General features: G+C 36.8%; 1 pseudogene; it reads right to left on the bottom strand.

Annotated features, from left to right (window-relative positions):
* Window positions 1-13952, bottom strand: part of LOC104668172 — a 42834-nt pseudogene extending 28882 nt beyond the window's left edge.
* Window positions 13953-20871: the final 6919 nt, after the last annotated feature.

Genomic DNA, 20871 nt, shown 5'->3' with positions numbered 1-20871 from the left:
GAGCCAGTGATGGTTCTTGCCCTTCAAAACTTACTATTTTCACAATTGAGTAATGATGGCTCACAAAGAAATGTAAAAAAACCCATTGTTTCTTGGGGAAAGAACGAGTATGAAGTGATGGGAAAAAAAAGTCAGCAATTATTACAGTAATCCTCTGAGTGCAAACCACTTTGCACAGAGATGACAGATTTTTCACAGAAACAACCAAGGCTTGAGGTTTTTATTTCATGCAAGTCATAAATGTGTGTTTTTTTATTACTCTGAAATAAGAGGATTACTGCCTAATGGGACCATTATTTGAACACTCTTCTTTCCAGTATGGAATCATTAACTTTGTACACTCTGTACAGAATGCCCGAGGCATTCTGAATTAGAATGAACCAACCTTAAATTTTACTCATGCAAACTAGAAGAACACATTCTTCTTAATGTTCATCAGAGAATCATTTTAGAACTGAGAGTGATCCTGGTCCAATTCTCATTTTGTCAATAAGGGAATTAAGGTCAGAGACTCTCACATTAGGTTACTGACTTACTCAGAAACCACACAGCAAGAAAATGACACAGCCAAGAGGCAAACCTAGGCCTTTTCCATTAAATCCAAAATGACTAATCTAACATATTAACATATTAATCTAACAATGACCAATAAATGTTCATTGAATGAGTGAATGAATCCTAACTCCCAAATTTGTTCATTTTCTACTTCATGTGACTATTCACTTATTTCTTTTTTTCTTAGGTAATTTTTATTTAATCATGGTCCTTGAAATGGTGGTTAGAGGTTTATTTAAATAAATTAATTTTCTATAAATTTCTCATCTTTTAAAATTTATAACATTGCATTTTCTAATGATAAATATATACATTGTGATTGGTAAACATGGAACAATTCAAGAAAATAGAGTACAAATTGTTTTTGTTATTGTTATTTGTGACAAGAAAACAACATAAGAGCAATCCACTTAGCAAATTTTTAGTATGCAACACAGTGTTGTTACCTCTTCTTTCTTAAAAATAGCATTTTTTTCTGTCCTATCATACTCTCTAGTTACCGTCCATCCTTTTTCCTTTCCTCTATACTTAATCTTCCTGAAAAAATTCATTCACATGTCCTGCATCATCTACAGTTTGAAGCCTGTCACAGCCTCTCTAATACCCTCTCAGCTGGGATAGCATACTTCCTGTGCATTCTTACAGCATCACTGAGTTATTCTGTAACTATTAATCTCTACCGTGTCCTTCTGTTTACTCACCTGCCTCCCAGTTGAAATGGTAAGACTTCCATGAGAGTAGGAACAAAATCTTACCTGCGTTGAAGCTCTAATGTCAATTGGGCACAATGTCTGACTTATAGTAAGGGCTCAATAAATGTCTGATAAATAACAGTTTGGAATGAATATGGTATTAATTAATTTCATCTAACTATCTACACCCCCAGTGACTTGTATTGGTCAAAACAAAAGTAGAAACATTTCTCTTTGATGTTTTCTAACATCTGAGATTGATTTACAAAAATAGAGGAATAAGGAAAAGAAGGGGGACCAAAAGCCACTGCAACAAAAGCAAAAGTTGACAAATGGGAACTTAAGAGCTTCTGTACAGCAAAAGAAACTATTCACAGAGTAAACAGACAACCTACAGAATGGGCAAAAGTGTTTGCAAACTATGCATCTGACAAAGTCTAGTATCTGGCATCTTTAAGGAACTTAAACCAATTTACAAGGAAAAGAAGATAAATCAGAAGTAAATTTCATAGCTTCTTCTTCCCATTAGCCTCAAACCAAATACGAGTCTCTACCTAAATATGTTGGGTGTTTTGAGTGTGCTTTTGACACCAAGTAGAAAGCAAATGGGAGAGTTATTCTCACCATGCTTCAAAAATTCTTGGAAATCTAAAGGAGGGTAAAGTTCTACAATCCTGTTTTTCCCAGGTGACCTAACAGAATCAAACCACATTCAAACTGGCAATGTCCTTTCGGGCTTGGAGGCTGTGCCCAAGGCTGAGTAACCTAGGGGTCTTACATTCCTTCACACTACACTACCTGCAGCACCCATGTCCTCACCAACACCACTTCAGGACACTTTCTATTAAGCATCTGTGTTAGATTGCTAGAGCTGCCATAACAAAGTACCTCAGGTCCTGGAATAACCTGGTGGTCTTGTTCAATACCATTCATGATAACACCGATGGAAAAAAAAGAATCTATTCCCAGCCCATGCCACTGTCCATGTAGTGTTTGTTCTTCCCATGTCAAATTGGGTTTTCTTCAGGACTTCAATTTCTTCCCACATTCTAAAAATGTGCACATGAAGTGAATTTCCATGTCTACTTGGTCCCGATATGAGTGAGTGTGGGTGTATGTGAGTGAGTGAGTGAGTGTGCCCCGCAATGAAATGGGGTCTTGTCCAGGGCTGGTTCCTGCTTGTGTCCTGAGCTGCTAGGATAGACTCATGACTCCTGTGACATGGAACTGGAATAATTGAGTTAATGATTCTTAATTATTTAATAATTAAGATTGAATAATTTTTATTTAAATAACGAAATCTGTTTTTATTAATCTTTCTTAAATGTATATACAGCTCACATTTATTTCAACGTTTTAAATTAGAAATGTCTTATAAAATGTGCTAGGGAGGAGTCCCTCTTTTTCTATTGTTTGGAATCATTTCAGAAGGAATGGTACCAGCTCCCCTTTGTACCTCTGGCTGCAAGTTCGTTTGGTCTTGGACTTTTTTTGATTGGTAGGCTATTAATTACTGCCTCAATTTAACTACTTGTTGATCTATTCAGGGATTCAATTTCTTCCTGGTTTAGTTTTGGGAGGGTGTATGTGTCCAGGAATTTTTCCATTTCTTCTAGATTTTCTAGTTCATTTGCATAGAGGTGTTTATAGTATTCTCTGATGGTAGTTTGTATTTCTGTGGGATCAGAAATGATATCTCCTTTATCATTTTTTATTTTGTCTGTTTGGTTCTTCCCTCTTATTCTTCATTAGTCTAGCTAGCGGTCTATCTATTTTGTTAATCTTTCTAAAAACCATCTCCAGGATTCATTAATTTTTTGAAGGATTTTTCATGTCTCTAGCTCCTTCAGTTCTGCTCTGATCTTAGTTATATCTTGTCTTCTGCTAGCTTTTGAATTTGTCTAGCTCTTGCTTGTCTAGTTCTTTTAATTGTGACGTTTGGGTGCCAATTTTGGATCTTTCCAGCTTTCTGATGTGGGCATTTAGTGCTATAAATTTTCCTCTTAACACTGCTTTAGCTGTGTCCTATAGATTCTGGTACATTGTCTCTTTTTTCTCGTTAGTTTCAAAGAACTTCTATATTTCTGCCTTAATTTCGTTATTTACCCAGTAAATAACCCATTATTAGTAAATACCCACTATTTCCACATAGTTGTCCAGTTTTGAGTGAGTTTCTTTCTTTCTTTCTTTCTTTCTTTCTTTCTTTCTTTCTTTCTTTCTTTCTTTCTTTCTTTCTTAGTATTATACTTTAAGTTCTAGGGTACATGTGCATAACGTGCAGGTTTGTTACATATGTATACTTGTGCCATGTTGGTGTGCTGCACCCATCAACTCGTCAGCACCCATCAACTCGTCATTTACATCAGGTATAACTCCCAATGCAATCCCTCCCCGCCCCATGATAGGCCCCGGTGTGTGATGTTCCCCTTCCCGAGTCCAAGTGATCTCATTGTTCAGTTCCCACCTATGAGTGAGAACATGCGGTGTTTGGTTTTCTGTTCTTGCGATAGTTTGCTGAGAATGATGGTTTCCAGCTGCATCCATGTCCCTACAAAGGACACAGACTCATCCTTTTTTATGGCTGCATAGTATTCCAAGGTATATATGTGCCACATTTTCTTAATCCAGTCTGTCACTGATGGACATTTGGGTTGATTCCAAGTCTTTGCTATCGTGAATAGTGCCACAATGAACATACATGTGCATGTGTCTTTATAGCAGCATAATTTATAATCCTTTGGGTATATACCCAGTAATGGGATGGCTGGGTCATATGGTACTTCTAGTTCTAGATCCTTGAGCAATCGCCATAATGTTTTCCATAATGGTTGAACTGGATGTGGAGAAATAGGAATGTTTTTACACTGTTGGTGGGATTGTAAACTAGTTCAACCATTATGAGTGAGTTTCTTAATCCTGAGTTCTAATTTGATTACACTGTGGTCTGAGAAACTGTTTGTTATGATTTCCTTGCATTTGTTGAGGTGTGTTTTACTTCCAAGTATGTGGTCGATTTTAGAATAAGTGCTATGTGGTGCTGAGAGCAATGTATATTCCGTTGATTTGGGGTGGAGAGTTCTGTACATGTCTGTTAGGTCCACTTGGTCCGGAGCTGAGTTCAAGTTCTGAATATCCTTGTTAATTTTCTTTCTCATTGATCTGTCTAATATTGACAATGGGGTGTTAAAATCTCCTACTATTATTGTGTGGGAGTCTAAGTCTCTTTGTAGGTCTCTAATAACTTGTTTTATGAATCTGGGTGTTCCTGTATTGGGTGCATATATATTTAGGATAGTTAGCTCTTCTAGTTGCATTGATCCCTTTACCATTATGTAATGCCTTTCTTTGTCTTTTTGATCTTTGTTGGTTTAAAGTTTATTTTCTCAGAGACTAGGATTGTAACCCCTGCTAATTTTGCTTTCTATTTGCTTGGTAAATATTCCCCATCCCTTTATTTTGAGCCTATGTGTGTCTTTGCATGTGAGATGCATCTCCTGAATACAGCACATCGATGGGTCTTGACTCTTTATCCAATTTGCCAGTCTGTGTATTTTGATTGGAGCATTTAGCCCATTTACATTTAAGGTTAATATTGTTACGTGTGCATTTGATCCTGTAATCATGATGCTCGCTGGTTATTTTGCACATTAGTTGAAGCAATTTCTTCATAGGGTCATTGGTCTTTACATTTTGGTGTGTTTTTGCAGTGTCTGATACCAGTTATTTATTTCCCTATTTAATACTTCTTTTAGGAGCTCTTGTAAGGCAGGCCTGGTGGTGACAAAATCCCTCAGCATTTTCTTGTCTGGAAAGGATTTTATTTCTCCTTTGCTTATAAAGCTTAGTTTGACCAGATACAAAATTCTGGGTTGAAACTTGTTTTCTTTAAGAATGTTGATTATTGGCCCCCATTGTCTTCTGGCTTACAGGGTTTCTGGAGAGATATCCACTCTTAGTCTGATGGGGTTCCTTTTGTAGGTAACCAGACCTTTCTCGCTGGCTGCCCTTAATATTTTTTCCCTCATTTCAACCTTGGAGAATTGACGATTATGTGTCTTGGGGTTGCTCTTCTCTAGGAGTATCTTAGTAGTGTTCTCTGTATTTCTTGAAGTTGAATGTTGGCCTATCTTGCTAGATTGGAGAATTTCTCCTGGATAATATCCTGAAGTGTGTTTTCCAACTTGGTTCCATTTTCCCTGTCACTTTCAGGTATACCAATCAATCGTAGGTTTAGTCTTTCAACATAGTCCCATATTCTTGAAGGCTTTGCTTTTTCCTTTTCATTCTTTTTTCTCTAATCTTGTCTTCACACCTTATTTCAGTAAGTTGATCTTAAATCTCTGATATCCTTTCTTCCACTTGATTGATTTGGCTATTGATACTTGTGTATGCTTCATGAAGTTCTCATGCTGTGTTTTTCAGCTCCATCAGGTCATTTATGTTCTTCTCTAAACTAGCTATTCTAGTTAGCACATCAAAATGGACAGGTAATCTAGAGAATGGGAGAACATTTTTGCAATCTATCCATCTGACAAAGGTCTAATATCCAGAGTCTACAAGAAACTTAAACAAACTTACAAGAAAAAAAAACACACATTAAAAAGTGGGCAAGGGATATTAACAGACACTTTTCAAAAGAAGGCATTTATGTGGCCAACAAACATGAAAAAAAAATCTCATCATCACTGGTCATTAGAGAAATGCAGATCAAAACCACAATGAGATACCACCTCATGCTAGTTAAAATGGCGATCATTAAAAAGTCAGGAAACAACAGATGCTGGTGAGGATGTGGAGAACTAAAAACATTTTTACACTGTCGGTGGGAATGCAAATTAGTTCAACAATTGTGGAAGACAGTATGGCAATTTCTCGAGGATCTAGAACCAGAAATACCAGAAATACCATTTGACCCAGCAATCCCATTTCTAGGTATATATCCAAAGGATTATAAATCATTCTACTATAAAGACACATGCACACATATGTTTATTGCAGCACTATTTACAATAGCAAAGGCTTGGAACCAAGCCAAATGCTCATCAATGATAGACTGGATAAAGAAAATGTGGCATATATACACCATGGATACCATGCATCCACCACTATGCAGCCATAAAAAAGGATGAGTACATGTCCTTTGCAGGGACACAGATGATGCTGCACTAACTCCAGGTAGATAGTATCAAAATCAAATTCAATTACAGGACACTTAGTTGGTGTCTGCAGAGAACTGAATTTTTACAGGACAAGAACCTACACATTTGGTCCCTGAAGTGTTCTAGGTTGAGTGTGAATACAGACAAAAGTGTTTTATATACATTCAAAAAGGTGATAAATTGGTGTGAGATAACTCTACAGCTTCTAACCAGGAGTACTGCAACTTAGGTCAACTTCCACTATAGACCAGACTATCAACTAATGTACCAAGTGATGATACTGAGCATAACTCAGAGAGCCAAACTGCAAGCCATTTCTGAGTCTTTATTTGTAAAGTTGCTTTTGACTATTTTATTTTATTTAATTTATTTTTTTATTTTTGAGACAGAGTCTTGTTCTCTTACCCAGGCTGGAATGCAGTGGCGCCACGTCAGCTAATTGCCCAACCTTTGCCACCTGGACTCAAGTGAGCCTCCTGCCTCATCAGCCTCATGAGTAGCTGAGATTACAGGCATGCACCACCATATCCAGATAATTTTTTTGTATTTTTGGTAGAGACAAGGTCTCACCATATTGCCCAGGCTGGTCTCAAACTCCTGACCTCAAGCCAACCGCCTGCCTCAGCTTCCTAAACTGCTGGGATTAAAGGCGTGAGCCATCATGCATGGACAATTTGACTCTTAATAAGCCCCAATAATCAGCATAATTCCCCTCACTATGGGTCTCAGTGAAAATTCTGATCTCTCATTTAGGGTATTTTTTCTTAACCCTCTTTCTGTATTCCTTTAGTGACCACATTGCAAAAGGTTCCTCCCCTTTGAGTGTGAGAAGTCTTCTCAATATGCTTTCTTGAGTACAGAAGCAGACATAAGAGTAATGGTTAAATTTTATTGAGTGCTTACTGTGTAACAGGTACTGTGCTAGAAATTTTAATTTGTTATCTCATTTTTTTTCTTTACAACAACCATAGGAGATAATGATTAGCATTATCCCTACAGGTGACTGACTTACTTAAAGGGTACAACTCAAATATGGTGAAGCAAGAATTTGGATTCCTTCTGTATTGTTCTAAATCCTATGTTTCTATGTCATACTATCTCGCACATCGCTATAGATCATTCCCCAGATGGCACAGGTGCCCACAGGAGCTAGATACCATATGACGGAGTCCTTTGTCTACAGCTTGCTTTATTCAAGGGACCATCTGGAAGTGTGGGAGGAGGGAGGTCAATCTGAAAGATTCCTCACTCTGGTTGTAAACTATAGCAGTTTTGCAACCTCCTCCTCTCTAAAAACCCAAGTAATAATGGAGAATGAAAATGGAATTTGCACATTGTATATACTCATTTTTTTCTTTACAACAACCATAGGAGATCATGATTAGCATTATCCCTACTTTACATGTGACTTACTTAAAGCACACAACTTAATCTATTCATTAAGATCTTTAAAGGCTTAACTTGGCCTTAGCCAGTCAGATAGAAAGCTAGCAGAATAATGAATGCAATAACTTACTGTTAAAGAATTTGGGTGACCCTTGTGAACTATTCACACTTCTTCCAGAAGCTTTTAAATGTTTTCTCACATTAATACCTTTGCTTATACTATTCCTCTCTTCCTTAAGTATAAAAATTATATCCGTAACTGAAGGCCTAGTTGTCTGTAGATCACCTCAAGAAAAAGTGATCACTTCTTCCTTAAAGAAAATTTATGGATTCCAGAACTCTGTCTTCTGACATGTCAAAATAGATATGCAAATATATTCCTAACTATACATATCTTATTTAAAGTATACATAGTCTCTTCAGCTAAATTTTAAACATTTCAACGGTAGGACACTCTATTTTATATCTTTCATTTTTCTCATAACACCTATCTACTGAACATGTAATTAATAGGCATTGAGTATATTTGGATTGGTCAGCCATATCTACATGTTTTCCTTTTCTATGGAATTAAAGACCATAGTAAAGATAAAGGTATGTAAACCTTTATTATTCCTTAACTGTATAGGAACTGTGTGTCTATAATGTGCTGAATGAAATTATTCATTGTTCCTTCTTATTTCATTATCCCTCAAATGCCATGTTTTAGATTATTTTATTATATTTTAAAGTACTAGAAAAAGATAGAGATAATGTATTAGCTAAATGTAGGAAGACAGAGAGAGAGCCATACTTACTTAAATTAACCTATCTAGTATATTTTAAAACATTTAGATTTTCTACATAGTTTTCCCACAGAACGTTCTGTCTTGTTAATGAAAACTCTGGGGGAGAGAGGTGGAGGGTGAGAGGTGAGGAAAGATAAGAATTTGGATGTGTTTTTCTCACAGGGCAGCCAGTGGTGGGAGACTTTGACCTAGACCCCTAAAGCTTATCTTGCGTATTTGTTAATCATGTGGAAGAGGGAACATACAGATTTTAAACTGTTAACCACAATACAAACCATACACGTGAAAGGGTAGGAATGGAACATGAAAGCAAGGCTCCAAGTTTTTCAATTCTGCATTTGCTTTTTTTAAAACTTTTCCTGTGTTCATACCATAAAGAACAAATGAAAATGTGATGAGGTAAACATTCTATATAGTCATCCGATGAGATCACAGTTAAATACTAACATATTTCTTTCCAGTATTCCCTTGAAAGTGTTTGCATCTATTGCTTTCCAGTTCACAAGTAGCTTTGCTCTTCCCTTCTTGGTACTAAAAATTATCTTGGACCATTCTAGATTTTCTTTTCCAAACAAAACACAAAATTATGTATTGCAGATGTGAATTCTTTAGATTAAACATAGGATCATAGTTTAAGGTTTAAAGATAAGGTATAGCAGTCAAAATGTTTGCAGAGTATACTTTATCAAATATATATCATTTAATATCCCCAATGTGCCTACCCTGTTGCCTACTATGCAAAATAATTCTTGTTGTTGTCTTGCTCTTGAGAAAATCTATTTTCAAGACTCTCTACCCAATATTAACCTACGAGCAAGCTTAATGTTACTATAGGGATGGAATCGGATATGCCTAAAAAAATTATATTTAGAAAATACCAATTATGTCTTTTCTCAAACAAATACATTTCTTAAATACAGGAACAGTATGTAAGGGGTACATCGTAAGTCAAGCATACTTCATATAAACTTTATGTATACTCCAAATACATAATCAGTGTATAACTGAATCACTCAGTAATGTAGATAATTGACTTGACCTTACGTCCTGGTTTACTGAGCCAGAATTGGGATTATTTCTATTAAACAACAATTCAGCATCTCATTCAGGCTTCTTAATTAGATTCACTGATGACTCAAGACAAATTTCTTTTAAAATGATAACTTGTCCACTATCCTGTTGTTTGTATTACAACTATTTTCTACATTATTTACATTATTGCATTATTTCTAATACTTTTATTTTCTATAAAACATGATTCTGTTTGTCCCTATATTGGAAAAACTCCAGAATGCTATTGTGTGATTCAAAATAAAATCATAGAAATCTGCTATGAATGTCCCTCTTACAATTCAGAATTTTATGATATTATGAACCTCTTAATTTCATTAGATTAAATATCATTTTATTGGCTTACATATGTAGCAAAAGCCTAGAGAGATACCTGATTCCTAGATGGGCTGGTTGTAGTATTAATGTTTGCCATGTAACAATCATGTTTAAATTAGCTGTTTGTGCTGTGTAAGAGCAAGTCATTTATTGGTGCCTCATCAAGTGTGCATTATTTTCCCACTGCTTTTCATAAGATTTCAGCAGCTGAGGGTGTGATGGCTGTGGAGGTGGGCTGGGCCAGTGACCTGAGGACTGGAAAATCATTGACAATCTGATATGGAAGATGGTTACACACAACGTTATCATTCTTCCTGGCTCTTAAGTGAAGATAAGAGACTATGGCAGTGAGATTTCCATTTGTTGAAATGTATGCTATAAAAATTCAATGTTTTTTTGCTAGAGCCTATCTATCTATCTATATATACAACCTGCCCATTAGTCACCTCATACATTTTATCAACACTTCATACTTCATTTTCTTCCTTTGACCTCAGGAAGATTCCCAAGTCATTCTAAAGCCCATTAGTATCTCTGAACACTCACAAGAAATCCATAAATGATTTCTTAATGGTCATTACTAAACAAGATTAGGTGATTTTGGATTGGCTAGAAGTCATTTTGTGGAGACTTAAAAAAATCTTTAATATGCAAATTCTCTTGTTCTCTTTTGTTAATAATCATTTTTCCTTTGAGTGTATAAAAATAATTCAAAATGTATAAATATTGTGCCATCCATGGAATGATCTATGATCTATAGTGATGTGGGAGATAGTATGACATAGAAACATGTAGATATGGCTGACCAATCCAAATATACTCAATGCCTATTAATTACATGTTCAGTAGATAGGTGTTATGAGAAAAATGAAAGATATAAAATAGAGTGTCCTACCGTTGAAATGTTTAAAATTTAGCTGAAGAGACTATGTATACTTTAAATAAGATATGTATAGTTAGGAATATATTTGCATATCTATTTTGACATGTCAGAAGACAGAGTTCTGGAATCCATAAATTTTCTTTAAGGAAGAAGTGATCACTTTTTCTTGAGGTGATCTACAGACAACTAGGCCTTCAGTTACGGATATAATTTTTATACTTAAGGAAGAGAGGAATAGTATAAGCAAAGGTATTAATGTGAGAAAACATTTAAAAGCTTCTGGAAGAAGTGTGAATAGTTCACAAGGGTCACCCAAATTCTTTAACAGTAAGTTATTGCATTCATTATTCTGCTAGCTTTCTATCTGACTGGCTAAGGCCAAGTTAAGCCTTTAAAGATCTTAATGAATAGATTATGATATTTTTCCCATCCATACACAGACAATATTTAAAATAAAGGCAAGAGAATCTATAAAAGGAAGTCAAAATTCTGATTTGTTTTATTTTGGAATAATAAAATTCATTGGGTGGGGTGCTGTTGGTTCTCCTACTTTGCTGATGAACTAAAGTAAATTGTCAAGACTATGCATATCCTGACATTGGGAAATCTGACTATGGCTGGAAGAATTAACTTTGAAGAATCTTATTATGTCTCCCAAAGTTTTCAGATAAGAAAGATTAGACACAATTTCTCAAAGTCACCACTATAGGTATTTTGAATTTGATAATTCTTTGTTTTAGGGGGTTGCCCTGTGTAGGGTATTGAGCAGTATCCCTGGCCTTTACCTACTGGACAGCAATAGCAGTTGTAACAACTAAAAATGTCTCCAGACATGGCCAAAAGTCCCCTGAGAGAAAAATCCAGGGGACATTCTGGCTCTTTGAGAACCACTGGGTTAGAGGAAAGCATCAAAATTAGTAAATTAATAGGAAAGTCCATCAACTTTCCCCTGAAAATTAGAAATACATTTTCAAACTCTATTTGCACTTGCAACTGATTGATTACTTAGGAGTGAAAGATAATACTTAAAATATATATTAATATATTAAGGCTAGTGTTGGGCTAAGATGAGTAGATAAATAACTAATTATATACAAGTGTAAAGATTAACACAAATCAGGAAACCATTAAAGGCTATTCACAGCCAACATAGAAACATTGTTATCTGTACCTAGGAGAAATACTGGAAACCAAGCAATGAAGCCTGTTAGAAAGTTCTCAGTTTCTAGGAGAAACCGTTTTAGGACTACTAGCTTCCTTGAACTTCAAAAGCCAACAAAAGCCAGCAGAACTAGTGCCCACTTGGAAAGGGGTTTGTTTATTCTGCTTATCTGGAGCCAAAGACAACAATCTTAATAGTTTTGAAGATCTGAATGTTTCACAGCATTTAGGAAGGACCTAGTTTGTAGACAGAAGTGTCTATCTATAAATGAGCACATATTCTCACAGGGTCTTGACATATAGTCAAAACTAATTTAAAAGCATTTACATTTAACTATTTCTAAACAAGGAGTAGAGGACCAATACAATTATGAGTTGGTTAGTTTTTTTCTCTCTGTGAAGGTAGAAAGCAGAACATTTGTAAAAGGAGAGGTTGGCAAAATAAAACCACACCACCAGAGTTTTTCTGCCACTATTTTGAGAAAATTTCTGATTTCTGATTCTAAACTTTTAAGCAATTTCAATATACATACCATGTTACTTTAATCTTTGTATTCTTAGCACATAAAACATGCCTGGTGTACAGTAAATATTTAATACCTGTTTGTGAAGTGAATCAATGAGGAAAGGAAAGGGAAAATGTTTAATTTGACACTCAGAAATATGTAGCATAAAGTTGATTATGAAAGAAATTGAAGTCTCTTACTACTGTTTTTATTCAAATAGATTCCCATCCTCTCATTTCAAAATTTTATCTTTTAAGATGATCAAATTTAATTTATACCAAACTATAAAATACTAAGGTAATGTCACAGAATTCCCAAAATAAGTCTGTGGGGTAGAGGCCATTATTCCTTTTACAGAAAGCATATAACATAATGAGTTCAGAAAGGTTAAGTGATGCCCAAAGCCACAAATAGTGGAGCAGGAACTCAACACAAGCTTCAATTCTAAAACCACCCTGAGTATACAGTATCTCAAGTGATGTCAGTGGAGGATAACATTTAGTTTGTTGCAGTGTTTTAATTGCACATAGTGGTTAAGAAAACATGCATTGGTGTCAGCCTCCCATCTCCACAAATTACCAGTTGCGGGATCTTCAGCAAGTTATTTCAACTCTTTGAATCTGTCTCTTCATCTGAGGAACTGAGCTGACAACATCTACCCTATAGCCTTGATAAGATAATATAAATGGAATTTCACCCATGTACCATCAGTGGTGGTCATTGTCATGCACCATTGTCAGTGTGATGGAATCTATGGGTGCTGTGATATGGAGTTCTGAGGGTACCTAGACTGTTTATGGCAACACTAGCACTTCTGGGTTTTGGAAACCTCTTCTTGTTTTGCCCTTTTATAAACTCTCACCCCTTAAAATTTGAATTCAAAATTTGAGTAGATTACATGTTAAGATATATGTGAAGTCCTGGGTTTGGGAGAGTAGAATTTGATTGTGGAATGTAAGAGAAAGCATTCTACTGAAAAAATTCACTAGGAAGATTTTTCTACATATGTAAATTTTAAAAGGCAATATGCATCTCCTTCATGACCAGAAATAAGGAGTGCTTGAGTGCTTATTTTGTGCCTGGCTCTGTTGTAAATGCTTTGTGCATATTCTCTTTCAAAACTGACACCAACACACTTGAGGTAGGTTCTCTATTATTGCCATCCTCATTTTACACAGATGGGGTGATAAGCACTAAGAAATTAAATAACTTGACCAAGTTCACCCAGCTAGTAACGCAGATGATTTGAACGCAGAGCTACCTCCAGAATCCATGCTTGTAACTACGGTACAAGCTACACCTCTCACCAGAGATGTCATGTTGCTAATCACCCACACATAAACATGGATACGGCAAAGCACTTCTGTACTTTTCCCATCAAGTCTCCCATCACAGAACCCTGTGTAACAGACACAGCTGATACCCTGCTCCATACTCCCTGGCTGTCCAGTTCACTTACAGCTACAATAAAATTCACACACAAAAAATGGACAACTTCCCACCTGGGCCTCTCTAGACCTTGCCTGAGGAAATTTTCAGGGAGGGGAACCTGGAAGCAGGACCTACCAAAGACCCGCACAACCTAGAACTGCAGGAGACTTAAAGGCTCTCAGGGCAAACTTTAATTTATACAACACAGGAATTGATAAAGAAATACTCAGCCTCCTCATCCCATTCACTTTCTCAAACAGTGCTCGGTGGAATTGAGTCTAGTGAGCCCACAGCAAAACTTGTTCATTTAAGCAGCTTATATTGGCTCTTCACACTTCCCTGTCTCACTTCCCAAGTTCCTCCCTGTGTTTTCTGCGATCACCTCTTAAATAGACTACCTGTATCCAAGGCTTAGTCTTGGGGTCTACTTTGAGGCAACTCAAATCAAAACAAATTCAGCTGGGCATCTGGAAATTTCCTGCTCTCTCAAATCTCATAGCTTCCTTGACCCCAGCTCTACCTACATCTGATTACCAAGGACAAGGCATCATGAGAGCAGCAGGAGTGTCACGAAAAGAGCTTCAGGAGACTTTAAATCCTCTGGATTCCTCAAACTGAAAGATAAACATTTCCTCTTATTGACATTGACCATTCTCATAATACCAATTCGATGTGTCATGATGAAAGGTTCTTTCTCTTTACTCTCACTAAGGACCTATGAAGGAGGCAAAGTAGAAGTGTGGAAGGGACAGGAAGAGAAATAAACACTGTCCCCTCAGACAAGAATTCCAAAAATTGAAAAAGGGTTAATAATCATATCATGAATGCGCTGTCATTAGGAAGCCAAATGTCCTTACTAAGTGATATCTTTCTGAGACTTGCGATTTACTAGAAAGAATATACATAAACATGGAAACATACAGACCTGAGTTTAAATGCCAGCTTCCCCACAAAGAATATGACCTGGAGCAAATTAACTTCTTGGGGCCTGATTTTTCATACATGTATAATGATGTGGGAATATCCACCTTCCAAAATTGTTAAAGGCTTAAATGAGATCATGCATCTGAAAGTTGCTGACAGGTGTTTAATAAATATCTTTCTATCCCTACCCATATCCCATTACAAACCACCACCCCACAGAGAAATAGCCATGGGCAATTTTCCTAACTCTACTCAGTCTGACACATGCAGGGATATCTGCTGATCTGTTGTATTAACCTCCTGGAAATTCTACACATTTATGGTCAAAAAATTTTACTCAATGATTATTTCTTTTTTGCCCATTATCTGCCAGATTCTTCCAGTTAACAAAGGTAAACTAAAGAACTCAGAAAATGTAGATGAAAATAAACATCGGATTTTGAAACTATTGTGTAACTTACATGCATTAACATAGCCAGATATGTGGAAAGTCAATTTAAGATAAACAGTGATAGCTGTACCAATGATAATAGTAAGGTAAATAAATAATTATCCCTACCTCTATGACAAATAGACTATTTTTCAGCAAACTAATGCAAGAGAAGGAGGAGGAAGAAGAGGAAGAGGAGGTGGAAAGGAGGAAAAGAAAGAGGAGGCAGCAGCAAAAAGCATAGGCCATCTTTTGTCTCTGATTCCAACATAGACTCTCCTCCTTTTGCATTTCTCCCACAAAGAGTTATGTGGTTCATATATTATATGAATCTTCTAAATACACAGACATTTTAAAGATTGAGCTGAAGATCTTATACATAAAAGACTTTTTAACGTTTTGAACAACTTAGCAAAGTAGTGTAGCTTCAAATTACAGAAGCATCCACATATGTAAATAACTGCTTTCCTGGGACATGAGGGCTAGACTCTGAGGCCTCTTTACTCTGGGCTTCAACTCGTTCAGAGTAGGAGCTATGCTTAAGATCCTCCTGGAAAGCTGGAGATAGGATGAAAAATGTACTATTTGTTCCACCACTGCTCACCCACAGTTATATCCATCCCATACAGACAGAATAAAGCACAAGGAGCTGTGGCCAGGGGTCTCCCAGCACCTGGCTTGCTGCACAGCCTATCACATATGTCACAGTGGCCCATGTACGTCTTTGGTGACTTGAAATTGTGGAGAGTGGACAGGCCTCAACCCTCTCACGGAGTCACACAACAGAAGCAACACCTGCATTTGCATGTGGGATTCACAGAAGATTTAGAACCTTCTGCAGGACATTTTCATGCCTTCCAACTTTCAGTAACTGAACTTCTTACTCTGCTTATTCTTGGACTTTTAGAAATTATTACTCAAAACTCCTAGTTGCCGTTTCTAGTTTCTATTCCTGGAAAGCAGTATTTTATTTTCTAATATTTATTTTGCCATTTGGATATAAAAACATAAATATCTGAATTTGAATACTTACCCTACCACTTAATAACTATATAAGCTCTCTGTATCTCAAATTCCTCACCCATCGGCTTGATGACATTTATACAATAAAATTGTTCTCAAGATTAAATAAAGGTATAAAACTGTGCTATAAACTGCTATGTCTCATACAAATATAGAATAATAATGTTCCTTCTTAGAGATCAACACTTTTAGAAAGAAGACTACAGTTTACCAGGTTCTTGGATGGGGCCTGGGGTTTCTCATGCATTATCACCCTGACAAGAACTGGGCAATGATGCTGACAATGATGGTTCATTCTTGTGGGTCACATTTTGCTAACTAGGTGAAACGCTGTGTCTGTTTTGTCCCATTAAGCCATTTAAAAATCAAAGCAATACACAAGGTCACTGACCCTTCTCCAGTTTAATAAAAAAATACTAAACATAAGTAACTCCTCTCAGAACTGAGAAAGTAAATTACATTTCAATTCATTTTCTGTGTCATCTTCTCCAACTAATATGTAGCATTTTCAGTGCATCAGTCCCTACAGACTGGACAGTGGTGGGAAAGATTTACCAAGCAACATCAAACAGCACAGAATCAGACCTTTATGGAAGTACTCCAATAAGTACTGATAACCAGCCACAGAGCTACCTTCGTATAGTTCACAAACCAATATATTCAAGCTGGAACAGAAGAACCTTTGGGATTGTCTATCATGTGGTTCCTTAGGTCACAGATGATGAAACTGAGGACCAGAGAAACAAGATAGTAGCAAAACTGATTTTCCATTTACAGTGAAGTTTGAGTTCCAAAACCAGCCTCAAGCAAAGACCTAAAAAGGAAATTATACTCATCAAAATATATACAACCTAGGAACTGGTCAGGATCCCCACCAACAAAAACCTTTTTTACCCATTGGTACTGCTCCAAAATATTTCAGCACTAGAATTCATTCCATTTATCATTTAAAATGTAGGGCTTACTTTCAAAATATAGCCTCTGGAGCTGATAGAAGAATCATGGAGTATATCAAAGCTTTAAGTTGCTGTGAGAGAGGCAGTGAGGGAGAATGAGGTGCCTGAATCAGCTACTTCTGTCAATTCTAAAATACAGAGGACAAAAGTTTGTTGTGGGATGCAGTTTCCTCTATATCCTTCTTCACGACAGTAAAGATAGGGATGAATCATTCATTCCTTTACCTGCACTATAAATCTTAGCATCATGACCCATGATAGTGCTCCCAGAACACAAACTGGGAGAACGAGGATGGGGAAAAGAAATGTCTCAGGAAAACTGCTTGAGACATATGGGGTTCAACACTGGTAAACTTTTCTTGCAATTAGGGGAGTCCCAAGGCTGAATTCTCAAGTAGGTAAAAATTTTATTTTATATCTTTTTCTCCTCTTTCCAAGACCTTCTCTGAGGACTTCGTTCCTCCACTTTCTCTCCCCCACCTCCCCCTAGGGCTCCTTATATTCCATTCATTCCATTTTTATGGGGTCAGGGTTCTTTCTGTTAGATCAGCCGTAGGAAGATTAAATTTCTGCCAAATTATAATACCCCTCAGCTATATCTTCTTTGTAAATGATGACTCCCTATAAAACCAAGAAGCCTTCAAAAGCCAACCAAATGAGGTTTGAATGGAGGAATCTTAGACAGGCTGATAAATGGATAGGAGGTCCCCTTTAGACAGTGTGGGGCAGTGGGATTTCCTGCACCCCAGAACCAACAGCATCTGCAATAGCAGCTGCTTCTTTGTTGGGTTCCAAATTTGTAGGATTTACTTTAAAACAAAAAGTCCATCAGTAGCATTAGCACTGACTTCATCAAAACTAGAGGAGATCCTGAAGAACAACCCATAGGCCATAGTACTACTTATGCTCCAAATTAATTAAGGTTCATGAGACCAAATAACTAAACTAAGGAAAAGAGTAAACCTCACCCTCATCGGCTCCTTCTAATTCAGGGCCTTTGCACCTGCTTGTATTAATTCTTTTCCCAAGGATACTCCTCAGTTCCTACTTTTGCCTCACTAATGCCTACTTATCTTTCAGTGTTCAGGTGACATGTGGCGTCATGGAAGAGTTCCAAGATGCTGAGAATAGATCATCTTCTCTTCCCACTCTAAATTGCTTTGCTCTACCACTATATATAAATATATATATAGTCAGATGACATTAACCAACTCCACGTATCTTTACTTATAATAATCATCTAAGGGGGATCATTCACTCAGAATTTTACAAGAACAATACCATCTGTTGGCAACAATAGTGCTACATCATAGAGCAACAACTATGTGAAACTTAAATCATTTGAAGCACAAATCTACATAACAACTCAAAGTTCCAAGCATCAGCTTAGCAACAAACTTGGAAGCTAGTTCACTTCTAAGGCAGTATATGTTGGCATGTCTTCTTACGTTGGTATGAAAATCATTGTACTGTAAAGATCTTGTTAAGTGGAAACAGAAATGGAAGTGTTTTCCAAGAACATATATCTGCCACAATGCCAGATCAAATAATAAAATAATTCTTGCCCTATTTTATATATCAGAATTGCCTATTTAAAAAAGCTCTCCCAACCTTTCCACTAAATACTTATAAAAATTTTGGACAAAAATCATCTAATAAAATAAAATAAGTACATGATGTCAGTGAAATGTTCAACTGGGATTCTACAATGCGGATTTTAGCTAAGCATTGTATTCTGCCTGATTTAATGTCATCTTACGGAATAAAGTTACTTTTACTGTTCTTTGTTTACTTTGACATCAAAAGAAAATTGCAACAAATACGTAGGAAGTACCTGTGTGGAATGGTATGGTGTGCTGCTCAGATTGCCCTTCAGAAATGAGGAATTTATTTCCCCAGCTTCTAGCAGTACTGCCAGAGCATGACCCTCTGCCGTGAGCACTCTTGGAAGATTGTCTCAGCTGAAAGAAACACGCTTTGCCTAAGATCATGTCTACTTTCAAAAGAAGCTCCTATCCAGGCCAGGTGCAGTGGCTCAGGCCTGTAATCTCAGCACTTTGGGAGGCCAAGGCACACAGATCACGAGGTCAAGAGATTGAGACCATCCTGGCCAACATGGTGAAACCCCATCTCTACTAAAAATACAAAAATTAGCTGGGTGTGGTGGCACATTCCTGTAGTCCCAGCTATTCAGGAGGCTGAGGTAGGGGAATCACTTGAACCTAGGAGGCAGAGGTTGCAGTGAGCAGTGAGATCACGCCAAAAAAATAAATAAATAAATAAATAAATAAATAAATAAATAAATAAGGTCCTATGCAATCCCAATCATTGCAGGGATATAAAAGCCTAGACAACTTACCCCAACTCTAAAGTGTCATCCCAGATCCAGAGCTCCCCACGGGACATGCTGAGGTCTTCAGCATGATAAATCTTCCTATGTTGGTATGAAAATCACATTTCAACTTCTTTCTCTACAGAATTCTGTTTTCTTCTTCTCCCTTCCACTGGTATTGATCCCCAGGGTGCTTCCTAATAAATGTCTTGCACATTAATCTCCATCTTAAAATCTCCTACTGGGGAATGCCACCTACAACAGCCTGGAAGTGAAAGCCCTCAACAGTTACAGTTGAGTAGCTGTCAATAGAGAAGTGGCTGAAAATTAAGGGCCTGTTAACTGGAACCTCAGCTGCTTCTTCCTGTCCAAGGGCTTTGGTTTGTGTGGTTGGAAGGTTGAGGTGAGTGAATTTCTATGAGGGAAATTTCCTAGGAGACCACTTTCTAGTATACAAATGTGTCTTGTTTAATAATGATCTGAGTGCTAACCACTCCCTAGGTGAAGGCTTTGCTACCAGGAGATATGTGACCTCTAGGCCTTTGAGCCTACGGTTGTCCCCTCCAAGCCATCCTTGGAACTGTTCTTTGCCCTCTCTGTAGCTTCTGTCCCTCTGGGCTGTTCAGCATCTCCTGGGATAGAAAGGGTAGGAATTGATGATTTATTAAGCCAGTTTACTTTTCTACGTATCCCCTCTAACAAACTGAGAATGGAAAAGAATGACACTTTTAGTTTATTTCACCTCTCATTCAAGAGAGTCCAGAATATTGACCTTTCAATATTGTATGCTTTGGTCTCATGTTATTTTAATAATGCAGTTTTTATTAGTATGGTGCAGGTGTCAGAACATTCTATTCATACAATTCTATACTTGAAATAAAAATATAAATTGAATTACATTATACTACTAACACCTGTTTGATTATTGTGTTTTGTTTGTTTCTATTCCCTTTCAGTCTCTTGCCACTATTAGAACATTTCCTTGAGAAAATTATTCTTAAAATTAAGCTAAAAAATATCAGATCCCTTTGATATGCACTCAGGGGTATGCGTACCAAGGGAAATAAGGAGAAAATACTGATTTAAGATGAAAAACAATGGGAATGACTTTAGTTTGGGCTAAAGCACAAAAAAGAAGAAAAGGGAAAGAAAGGGTAGCAGTATTGCAATATGTTGAACTGAAATTGTTGCATAAATATTATTCATTCACAATTTTTAATGATTTTTAAACTGACAGTGTGTAACATTGCATAATA

This window comes from Rhinopithecus roxellana, chromosome 9 (assembly GCF_007565055.1).
Source record: "Rhinopithecus roxellana isolate Shanxi Qingling chromosome 9, ASM756505v1, whole genome shotgun sequence".
In the NCBI taxonomy this organism is placed as follows: Eukaryota; Metazoa; Chordata; class Mammalia; order Primates; family Cercopithecidae; genus Rhinopithecus; species Rhinopithecus roxellana.
This window is presented reverse-complemented; position numbering and strand designations above follow the sequence as displayed.